Source organism: Diabrotica virgifera, chromosome 1 (assembly GCF_917563875.1).
Source record: "Diabrotica virgifera virgifera chromosome 1, PGI_DIABVI_V3a".
NCBI classification, from domain to species: Eukaryota; Metazoa; Arthropoda; class Insecta; order Coleoptera; family Chrysomelidae; genus Diabrotica; species Diabrotica virgifera.
Window position 1 is genome coordinate 301,534,274 of NC_065443.1, and position 12,736 is coordinate 301,547,009.

At 32.9% G+C, this 12,736-nt stretch overlaps 1 protein-coding gene across 3 annotated transcripts in view; it reads right to left on the reverse strand.

Moving 5' to 3' along the window:
- The window catches only part of LOC126879181 (zinc finger protein 271-like), a 35,413-nt gene extending 29,866 nt beyond the window's left edge, over positions 1-5,547 (reverse strand). The window contains exon 1 of one of the 3 annotated variants that reach the window (XM_050642223.1): positions 5,352-5,547. The gene's annotated coding sequence lies outside the window, so the exon portion shown is untranslated. Of the gene's footprint in view, positions 1-5,144; positions 5,316-5,351 lie in introns of those variants that run through there. The other 2 variants (XM_050642222.1, XM_050642221.1) reach the window with 2 other exon arrangements.
- Positions 5,548-12,736: the final 7,189 nt, after the last annotated feature.

Sequence of the window (12,736 nt, forward strand, 5' to 3'; positions counted from 1 at the left end):
TTAAGTACTTTGACAAATGTTTAATAAGTTTATGTTATAAAATGCATCAGTTTCCCGTTATTTCACCTTGAATACATAGAGTTTTTTACTCGCCGAAAAAAATATACATTCAATTACCTATAACTCACTTTTAGTTAACATTAAAAAGTTTTTGTAGTAAGGGGTTTATTTCATTTTTTATTAGTTTCAATTTTGATAATAATAACTTTTTTGTAAAAACTTACACTTTTTGATTTATTGATGAAAAATTGGTTAAAAACATGCATTTTTCTCAAGAAAAATTAAAATCTTTGATCTTTCATAACTCAAAAAGTTTTGATTTATTTTAATAACTTTATATAACAAATTTCGCTTGAAATGTGTCCCTCTATCTAATTATGGAGTTATTTTTAATAAAATAATTCTCACCCCCGAGAAGGGGTGGCATCCACCGCCATGTTAAAATCGCAAGTTGGCACCATGTCACCTTTGTTCCTTGAGATATCCTCTAACCACTCACCAATTTTCATGCAAATTGATGGAGGTTCAACGAAATCGGAGGTAATAGCTCATATCCACCTTCAGTGACTCCACTAATAAATTAACGATTCATTCTTTTGTTACCGGGTCTCTAGAGTGTCACCTGAACGAGTGACACCTGGGGGTGCACCGACCCACCCAGGGTTGAAAAAAAAAACATGTTTTTTTAATTGTATACAAAACACTTAATTTTTTGTTTTTAAAGTTTTTTTTGTTTTAAACATGTTTTATTTTGTTTTAAACATGTTTTATTTTGTTTTGTTTTTTACGTTTTTTTTTTGTTTGGAACATGCGTTTTTTGTTTTAAACAAATAAAATTTAGAAAAAAACATTGATTAAATCATATTTTCTTAAACATAATATTAATAACTTTGATTTTAATAATAATAGATAAGAAGACCAATTGCAATTAGGAGCTATTGCCGGGGGGAACCCCAGACTATTTACTAATTATTAATTTGCATTCCAATTTGGCTATTGCAATAACGCCTGCTGTAAGTTATTTTGTGGTGTTTTTTTGAAACATGTAAATGGCGAATTTGTGTACATGATACGAAGGAGCTTCAAGGAGCGTGTGGAAATGGCTGTGACCCCAGCTCATTTTTTAGCAAATTCGCTTGATAAGCTCTTTAGTGAAAATAAACTTATCATTCATCCATTATAAATTATCATCCAGGAGCACTGCCAATTATTATTAATTACCAGGCAAAATGTGTACCCTTTAAACCACATAAGTTCTCTAAACAAGTTTAAAAACGGTGACAGAGACAATGTAAAAAATTATAGACCTGTTATGTTATCGGCCATCCCCAAACTTTTTGAATGAATTTTAAACAAATATCTTACTTGGCACTGTGGAAATCTCTTGATTAATGAGCAACATGGATTTAGGCAGCGTAAATCCATGATCCATGATCCAAAGAGCCTTGACAATGATTACATTGTCAAGGCTTTCGAAGATGGGTACCAAGTGGACTCCATTTATACTGATTTCTCGAAGGCCTTTGACACAGTGATCCATTCTTTACTCATCTTTAAATTATGATGTATTGGTTTTCCTGAGTGGTTTCTTTCATGGTTGAGTAGTTATCTTGATGAAAGAGTTCAGTTTGTTTTTATAAAGGGTTCACTTTCGATTCCTATCTTGGTCAGTTCAGGGGTCCCACAAGTCCCACAAGGCTCACATGTGGGCCCTCTTCTCTTTAACTTGTTTATTAATGATATTTCCGAGGTAATAAAAGTTTGTCAGTTTTTGCTATTTGCCGATGACCTTAAGCTATATTTCAAAGTTTCAAATCTGTCTGATTGTCTAAGGATCCAGGAAGACTTGACTTCTCTATACAATTGGTCTCTTTCCAATTATCTCCAGTTAAATAAAGATAAGTGTTTTGTTATATCCTTTAGCAAATCTAAAAATAATGTTGTGTTTGACTGTCACATTAATACAAGCGTTCTATCAAGAGTGACTGAAATAAAAGATTTGGGGGTGTTATTTGATAGTTCCTTGTCATTTATCCCACACATTAACAATTTGTCAAATAAAGCATACCGTAATCTAGGTTTTATCGCAAGAAACTCTCGACATCTTTCCGTACCCACATATAGAATTTTATATCTTACTTTCGTCCGTAGCATCCAGTCTTATTCTTCTATAGTATGGTCACCATACTATTTTAACCATTTACACCCTTGAAAAAATTCAAAAGAAGTTTCTCCGGATTTGTGCTTATAGATTAAACTTAAAGAACATGTCTTTGGTGGAACTAAGGTCAAAGCTAAATATCAGTTCCTTAGAAGACTACAGAACTAAATGTGATTTAATTTTTCTCTATAAACTACTTGACCATACCACCAACTGTTCTGGTTTATTAAGTCTTATCAACTTTAGATGTTAAACAACTTTAGTCAATCTTATGATCTGGTGGATACAAGATCTGTACGATTTAAGCACTGCCTGACTGAGTATGTAAGGAATCGAAGATGAAGTGACTTTTACCTTGGAGTCTTCATTTCATTTGATTTTAATTGTCAGAGATTTTCATTTTAATAATATTTTCAGGAATTTTAATTTACTTAAATTATAATCATCTGTTTAACAATATTTATTAATTATTTAATACTTAGTTTAGTATTTGTTATGGTTAGGATACTTTATTTTTGTTATTTGTAAAACCGGGGACATAATAATAATAATAAATAAACAATTAGTTGAGAATGTAATACCATAGACATAGTGGCGTTCTATGAAAAATATAAATACTACAACATTGGAACCTGTTCAACAGCTCCACACAGCTAATGCATTGTCAGCCAACATAGAAATACTCTTCTCCTCAACATACAGTTTACCATTTCAAACTACTTAATCGGCTAGTCAATGTCAAAGCTGTTAAGTTGGTTTCAATTTTTAAAGAGCTTAATTGCATCAGTGATGACGTGACTGATCAGATGTCAGACTAATACTTTTAGATTACAAGATTACTATGTGACTGGAACAGTTTTGAGAAATTTATTAACTCGTGTATGCAAAATGTTTTAAGTTTTCCAACTTTGAATTTTGTTAACTTCTGGTTATTAATAAATAAATACAGTAGAACCCCGATTATCCGGGTGCAGATTATCCGTGCTGCGGATTATCCGTGCTATGATTTTCTATTACTCAAGTTGCGTTTTTGAGGTTTTATCAAAATAAGGTCATCATAAATCACTTGACGGAAACTCTATATGACGAAAGAGAGACTCATAATGAAATATTTATTTTTTTCTGTTATTTTTTATGGTAGGTACATATCAGGAGCTTGGAGGAGTAAGGGCGAACCTGAAAAATGATCATTTCAAAAATACTCTCATCTTCCTCACATACTTTTAAAGAATGCGTCTGTTTATTATAACAGCATTTTTCGCCCTTCATACTCCTAAAATTTCGTAAGAAATAATATACCAATCTATTCATGTCAGAAACTGAACTGCATAATCGTCTAGAAGAGTAAGGGCGAACCCACAAGCTTTTGTTGCGTTTCCGTTCAAAGTTCGCCCCTTCTCCTCTGTTAACGCGCCGGTGTTTCTGTAATTTTGTAGCTTACTTAGTAGCTTTAATTGGTGATAGTGAGATACAGTGAGATACATAAAACAAAGCAACCGTAGACGATGAAAATCAAATTGAATTCAATTAAATTGTGAATTTTATTAAAAACACTAGAGATGTTTATTTTTATAGAATAAAAAGTATTAAACCTCTTTTTTTATTTCATAAAAATCTTGCAAAATCCTCGTAAGTTTTTAAGATCTACCTGAAGGATTTCCATACCGTAGGAAAAGATTAGGGTGTAATTTGCATAATAGTCGAGAAATTAAATTTGCATAAAGTTTATTGTATATTGTAATTTTTATTAGTACTTGACGATAAACTTTCCGCTTACAAAGGCGCCTTTTATTATTCTGTTAACGTTTCTGAGAAAAGATTGTAGTGATGAGCCCATGTACTGATAGAACGTGACACCCACAAAAACCATCTTTACAAAGGGAATATAAGGCATAAATAAGAAGGATTATTATAGTAATTTTACAAGTTAATACTTTATTATATCAATTTACTATTTTAGTTGGGAACAAGCCATAAAATTAAAATAATAATTCCTAAGATTTACACGTTTTATTCACTTTGTAAAGATTTTTTGTCGGCATTGTAATAATACACATTGTACACCGTATCCCTCGGTAGACCGCACGCTATACTAGAAATGAGACGATAAACCGCATAATCTAGTAGCATCACTGGTTCGCCCTTACTATTCTAACGTGTTTGTAAACTTTAACTCAGTTTTCCCGAAACATCGTTTTTGCAGTTCGCCCTTACTCCTCCAAGCTCCTGATATGTATTATACATAAGAAATACACTTTCGGATTATCTGTGCTTTTCAATTATCCGTGCTGCCCTTCGGTCCCGAGGAGCACAGATAATCGGGGTTCTACTGTAATATGTATGTTAAAAAATTTGTATAATGTATTTGAGAATTTTTTTCATATTTATTTATTATTTTAATAAAGAAAATGAAAAAAAAAATGCTTGTTTAATTTAAGTGTTTTAAATGTGTTTTAAATAAAGTTTGTTGTTTAAAACAAAACAACCCCGGCCCCACCCTTTTTTTGAGAGAGGATGAAATCTTCATAAGACAGTCAGAGTAGACCACAGCATCCTAAGAAACTGGTGTTCTGCCCTCTACCCCAGTGTGTGGGATTCAGACACCCATGGAGCCAAGCGAATCAAGCGTGAAAACGTAACTGCCTACCCACTAAAACCACCTCATTCCAGCCATGTACAGCCTGTACGTATATTTAGCAAACGTTACTTCAGATGCGCTGCTGCTGACATTACCTATACTCCATGTCGGTGGAGACCGCCCCACCCTAGCTACGCCACTGCATTTTAGAGTTATTATCCAACAACAAAATCACAAACTAAGAAAAAATCAGGAAGTCGATTCTTACAAAATTTATGAGATGAGCACGGGGCACGGACACTGGCTGGAGAAATATGTTTGGTGTTTCGTCTTCAGCACCATCAACAATACCCAACCGACGTTTTGATTTATCTTTATCCCAACCAATTGCAACTACATACTTACTTACAACAGGTAAAATTTAGTTTCGTTGGTATGTATGGTCACGGTTTAATACTTTTTTATATTCCTATACATATAACTATATTACATTATTATATTTTTAGTTAAATAAAACTACTTTTTGTTGCTTTCTTTCACTTTCACTACTACTTTTATTTTGATTTTGATGGATGTGATTTTTAATGTCAAAATTTGACATATTAAACTAACCACAGATAGACTTCTTTTTTGTTTAACTGTAAGTAGACCCAGTAACTGCTGTAATTCATCCTAGTTCATTCATGTTTTGTTTTAAAACCTGACCTAATTAAACTCATATCAGTACATCACTCCTCACTACCTCACCAAAAGCTTTTTATAAGTAAGTGTAGTTAAGGCTTAACTGTTAAGCGATCTTTAAGTTTCTTGAGTTTGATGTTTGATATGATAATTCTGTCTAAATCCTAGCCCACTACTTTCTGCCGTGTAATTTGGGTTGCCTATATAAACTTAAATTGGCGAAATGGGCATAAATAATAAAGTTTAGCTGTATTTAACCCTAAACCACTTTAAAAATTCACATTGTAAGGCTCGAATAAAATAAAAATACGACTTACGGTTCATTAGCTCCGATACCAAGTTAAAAATATGAAATGTACAAAAAGGGAAATGATAGAAAAAAATTTACCCAAGAACTTGGTTACATTTTTAGTATTTAAATACTTGGTATTTAAATACGTTTCAACATTGGTAGTTGTATTTATGATAGTTTCCTTTACTAAAATTTGTGATTTTTTATATCTAATTGTTTTATTTAAGTAGATATACAACAATGTATAAACTACAGGGCTATAAAACTGCTTAGCCACACCATGAAAATATGGGAAAGATTAATTGATAGACGGATACGTGAAGAAACCGAAATATCCGAGAATCAATTTGGCTTTATGCAGGGCAGATCAACAACAGATGCAATTTTCATTATAAGGCAGTTGATGGAAAAATACAGGAGTAAAGAAACAAACGCTCATATGGTATTCATTGATCTTGAGAAAGCATATGATAGAGTTCCTCGAGAGATTCTGTGGTGGGCACTCAATAAGAAAGGAGTTCCTGGTGAATATGTAAAGATTGTGAGGGATATGTATGAGGGAGTAACGACTAGTGTTAGGACATGTGTGGGAGAGACTGATAAATTTCATGTGAAAGTAGGATTGCACCAAGGCTCTGTGCTTAGTCCGTATTTATTCTCATTAGTTTTGGACCAGATCACAGCGAAATTACAGGGTAACATTCCATGGTGCTCAATGTATGCTGATGATGTCGTGTTAGTAGGAAATAGTGAAAGACTTAGAACAAAAACTGGAACAGTGGAGGCAAGCTCTGGAGGAAAAAGGTTTAAAACTTAGTAGGACAAAAACAGAGTATTTGGAATGTTCATTTAAAGATGGAGTTACTACAAATAAAATAATCTTTGGATGGTGAACTGATTGTAAAAAGCACTTGTTTTAAGTACCTGGGATCGGTATTACAGAGTAATGGAGAAATAGATGGAGATGCATGCAGTAGAATTAGAGCTGGATGGATGAAGCATAAAAAGCACTTGTTTTAAGTACCTGGGATCGGTATTACAGAGTAATGGAGAAATAGATGGAGATGCATGCAGTAGAATTAGAGCTGGATGGATGAAGTGGAAAGAAGCGAGTGGTGTGTTGTGTGACAGAAAAATTCCAATGAAGCTGAAGGGAAAATTCTATAAAACAGCCATAAGACCGGCTATGATGTACGGAACTGAATGTTGGGCAGTGAAGAAGAAAGAGGAACAGCGAATGCATGTGGCGGAAATGAGAATGCTTAGATGGATGAGTGGAGTGACAAAGCGAAGGATAAAATTAGAAATCAGTATATTAGGGGAAGTCTAGGTGTGGCACCAATTGATGCCAAATTGAGAGAGCCTAGGTTAAGATGGTTTGGTCATGTTCAACGTCGAGACGTTAATCACCCAATACGAAGAATAGGTGAAGTGCAGATCCCTGGAAGGAGTAGGAGAGGAAGACCAAAGAAGAGCTGGGGATTGACATTGATATGACCCAAGATAGAATTGTGTGGAGAAATGCAATTAGGGAAGCCGACCCCGCATAGGGATAAGGCAAAGAGAATAATGATGATGAATTGTTTTATTTAAGTCAAGCATGGCCACGTTTATAGGTACCTACATATCACTCTTTATAGTAATAACTTTTCAGTTTCATTTTTAAATACATCTACAAAAAAAGTACTACACGCCGATTCAAGTTATATAGGCAACCCAAATTACACGGCACAAAGTAGTGGGTTAGGATGTAGAACCCAGTATCTGGATTAAGGGATTTGTTTGCTGCAGTGACACCACAAACCAAAAAGAAGAAGATAATATATGTCATATGTCATTAATGTTCGATTTATTTTTGTTTTTGCTTTTGCCAAAGAATACTCCATCCAACAAGAAGCGAAAGCATCGACTATTTCAGGATCCAAATTTCTTTGCGCATGTACCATCCGCCATGTTTCATGTATTATTTCTTATTTCTCAACCTAACCCCTAACAACTGTTTGTTGAACCCACGGTTCTTAAGTTGGATTTATAGTTTGACGTAGCGTAGACGTAGACGCAACGGAGACGCACTGGAAAAGATCAACACCGAATTTTGTGTACTCCTGTTTATAGATGAACGCAAGCGCCTGACGGAACGTAAGAGAAACGTAACGTAACATAAGAGATGACCAACTTTCATCTTTTACAGTGCGTTTCTTCCGTCTGGCCAATCATAAGGCAGAATTTTGTTCTGTCACTCAAAGTGGACCCGCCCCGCCCCCTCATTCCTTGTGTTATGTAAAAAGTTGATTGTCAACATATTCGAATTTTGTTAATTATTTGTTAATACAATGGATGTTGTTATTAATTTAATAAAAATATATCATAGAGTCATTTCAATATTTCAGATAAATATGAGTTGTTATGAGCCTAATTCGTGGTTATCCACACATATACGATAGGTAAATCCAATAAACATTTAAAGACCAGGAAATGAGGAAATGGAACAAAATAGTTGGAAATCCCACGGCATGCGGCACCAAAGAGCACACTTTCGTTTATTTCCTAATCCATGTAACACACAAAACAGATAAATATTATAATAAATAATAGTATAAGTATAAATAAATAAACACAAAGTTTGTTTACTGTTCGTATAATTTATAGGCTATGTTGTTGAATTAGAATTAAGTCATTGTTTACTCTTTCTACTCATGCGCAAAAATTCCGCTACGTCGATCTATAAATTGACATAATATTTTCTTCCGTCTCCAGTCCGTTTCTTACGTCTACGTTGCGTCTACGTCTACGCTACGTCAAACTAGGGAGTTTTTGTGCACACAAATACGTAAACGTAACCCATCTTTTTGACATATACGCTTGCGCATTAATGGTTGAACTCCCGTATCTCGATGCGTATTACCTAAAGTAGCGCTCTGATACGTACGTGAGAACGCATCCCTATCGAGACGAAAGTCACCGAATGCACACGAGGATCTTGCCCGATTGGCGATTACCTACCAATGGCTACCAAATGAACATTTCATCAGCGTACTACCCGTTTATAAATATTTAAGGTTATTATTGGTTATTGGTTTAGTCTAATTGAGTAAAATTATTCTGTCTTTGTAATTGGAAATTGGAACTTCATAATAGATTTAAAATTTTATTGTTTTCAAGTTGTCTATTAATAAAGCAAAACAAACAAATCTTGTATTAATTTAAGAAATACTGTGATCACCACAATTAATAACTTGATAAATAAATGACCTAATTTCTGTAAAATTTTCAAATAAATATGAACAAACTATTTACATTATACTGGAATTCTGATGTAGGTACAATAATTTACAACTAAAAAGTAGGTATAAACAAAAATAAAAAAATTTTAACCTAAGGAAAAATAATATTTTTATATTTAAATAGAAGCAATAAAAACCATACAATTTCATCATTCATTTATCTTTTTTTTTACATTTGTATATTAATTGTATATTGTGTGAACATTGTTTTATTTTTTTAATGTCAACGGAATTTAAAAATTACTTTACGATTTGCTTTACGTTACGTTAAGGCAGTCACAAAAACTACCTATTTTAACGTTCATCCTCTACGACACGTTAGTGGCTTTACGTATACGGAGATGCGTACGTTACGTAGCAACAAAAACTCCCTAATATAAATCCAACTTTAGACATTACTACGGTGGCCTAAATCGACTAACCAATGAACATTAAGGGTGAGATTACGTCACGAGAGTTTACTGTCATTTGAATCGTAATACGATTTTTTTCGAATCCTGAGAAAACCAAGTATTTTAGAAAAATTTAAACGCAGGATGCAAGATTACATTATTACCGAGGGCGGAAAGCCCCTTAGAATAAACAAGCAGATTCTATTGAATGAAATATTTGAAATTAAATATCACACTTCTCTTTTATTTTCAGCCCTGTAACTTATTAAAATAAACATTATAGAAGTTTTCAGGGACTTTCAGCCCTCGGTAATAATGTAGTCTTTCATTCTGAGTTTAAATTTTTCAAAAATATTTATTAGTTTTCTCAGGATTCGAAAAAATGAATACAATTAAAACTTGAGAATTTTGACATACGTCAAAGTTTTGCATTAACTCAATGTAAAATTCTGAACTGTTGGTTGAATTCCAGCTTCCCTAATAATTATTTTACATCAAAAGACATTAGAAACTATTTGAAGAGGATTGAAATCTGTATTGGAAATAACTGTTAAAATTGGTCTACGTAATTAAACATATTCCAAAATTTTGTAAAAATGTTTACATTTTAGTTTTCAGCCCAAACTTAGGCCACACACAATGCAATAATGTTCACATTTTTGAACTGTCAATATTTTTATTTTATCTTCTATTGTTTAAAAACAATACAGTTAATAAGATACCCTCAGTTGCGGAGACAGGATTAATAATAAAGTTTTTTTATTCAGTCAATGGTGTGAGTACTGTCAGTTAAATAGTAACGTGTGGCCTTATATACTTTTACACGCATACCTACTGTGGCAAATGTATCATATTTTTAAAAATTTTGGAATGCATTTAAATCGTAGAACAATTTTAACTTTTGATTTTAATACAGATTTTATTCTCTACAAATATTCTGTCACGACTTTTGATGTAGAATAATTAGGGAAGCAGGAATTCAACAATTCAGAATTTTACATTGGGTTTCCTATGGCCCTTTTTACGATTCACCACGAGGTATAAGATAAAATGTGTACTATTTGTCTTATTATTTCATAATAACACAAATAATACACATATATACACAATAACACACATTCAATGATCGAAAATAATTTAAAAATATGGGAATGTAAACTCTTGTGACGTAAAGTCAAAAATATAAGTCTCCCCACCACCGTCGGACAAGACAACCGTAATAAAGTCTAATAACCGTGTGTTGAACCTAACAAATAATGTGAATGTATTTGTATAATTATTATTGTGTTGTTTAATCTTTTCTTATTGTAGAAAAAAGGATAATACTATTAAATATATCTATTGTTAAAATAAACTCTCATTGTGATGGCTCCACGCAAAGGTGGATTTTCTTGTGTGGTTCGTAGTTCGTACTGGGATGCCCCACTAGATCGTGAACAAATAATTATCTTTTCAGTACCGAGAAATCGTAGCAGGTAAACGATCGTAGCGCAATGAGAGAAGTTCCTTTTAAACATTATGTGATTAATTTTCAAATATTTATGTGATTTCATATATCAACGTATATCTATTAAAATTATTTATTCCCTGATTTTTAATAAAGAATAAAAACAATTTAAACATAGCTACTTTATTAGTGTTTTATGTAATTTGCAATAGTATTATTTTATTTCCAGTTAACAAATATTTGCTTAATTTTGTTCAGATCATTTAGTATTTGTCTTAGCACCCTATTCAAAATAAGTTTTCGTCATCGTAATACATTTGAAATCTAACAAACTTTAGTGTATACGGTTCTAGAAATAAAAGTCATTTTGAATTTATGCAAGGCAGGTCCACAACATCAATTTTTATTTTATGGCAGCTGAGGGAAACACTTACGAGTGGAAGAGAAAGACTTGCACATAGTGTTTATTAATCTTGAGAAGGCATATAGCAAAGTTACCAGAAACCTATTGGTATGAAGTAGGAACGGAGTGTCAGCTGCATATGTGAGAGTGGCATAAGATATGTGTCAGACGGTAACAATTAGAGAGCAGCTAATGCAGCTGAAACTGGAAAATTTTGTGTGAAAGCAGAGCTTCATTAGGGTTAGGTTAAGTTCCGTATTAAACCCGCAGTTATTAATAACTAGAACTAGCGAATAACTAAAAAGATAATGTTAGGAATCAGTATATACGATAAAATTAGGTGTGGATCCTATTGGAAACAAAATAAGAAACAGGTTAAGGTGGCTAGATGCTAGATCTGATATCTTCTTTGTTTCATATAGACAGTACTGCCTGTTTTTCTTCAACGGTGCATTTCATTCTGTCCCTAAATTGTCATTACAGCTTTTCCTTGGGCGTCCTATATTTCTTCTGCCTAACAGTGACCTGTCCCTGGCTATTCTTACTATCCTTGATTAAAACATCCTGCTTATATGTTGAGTCCACTCTTCTTTTCTGTTCTTTACTCAGGTATTTATATTGTCTACCCCACATATATGCTTCTGATTTCCTCACTTCTTACCCTGTACTGTAGTCCTTTTCCAGCAATCCTTCTTAAGATCTTCATTTCGTTGGTCTCCAGATGTCTGTGTGTTTTGCTTGTATCTGGTCTTGTTTCGGCCGTATAAGTCATAACGGCCTAATACCTGACTTATTGGGGCATTTGTTTGTACTCTTACGTGTTTGTTTTTCCAAATTGTGTCATTTAAGCATCGGGCCGTTCTATTATCTTTAATGATTTGTTCTTTTACCTCTTCTTCGATATTGTTGTCAGCTGATAGATTAATTCCCAGGGATTAGATGCTAGATGTGATGGAATAATTGTTATATATCCAGGCAAGTTAAATTTGGTACAGTACAACCAGAGTTTCCAGAAACCTCAGATGCACAGAAAGAAATCGAAGGTGAATAAAGTCATTCTAGCCTCAGCCGCAGAGTTTCCTCGTGCAGCGAGAATATGGTGGTGTTGGAGGTCAATAGACATTCAAAGAAATTTCTCAAAAGGAAGCAAAAAAGTTATCAACATAAGACAAAGTTCATAGAAAATTTGAAAGTATAATTCTGTACTAAGTTAAAAGGTCTTGGGTCAAAAATATCTATTTTGACAAGTTTTTTAGTACGAAAAAATGTAATAGAAATCGATAGAAATTTTAATCTCTATTTTGAAATTAACTATTAAATTCAACTAAGTATTAAAAATCCATCACGTTTATATAAGTTTACAAAACTTAGTCAAAATCGATATTTTTAACTTAAAACCTTTTTACTTATCAGTATAAAATTGATATATGGGTTATATTAAATTATACAGAAAAAAATACAATTCATATTAAATAGATCAACTTAAAAACACATAGTT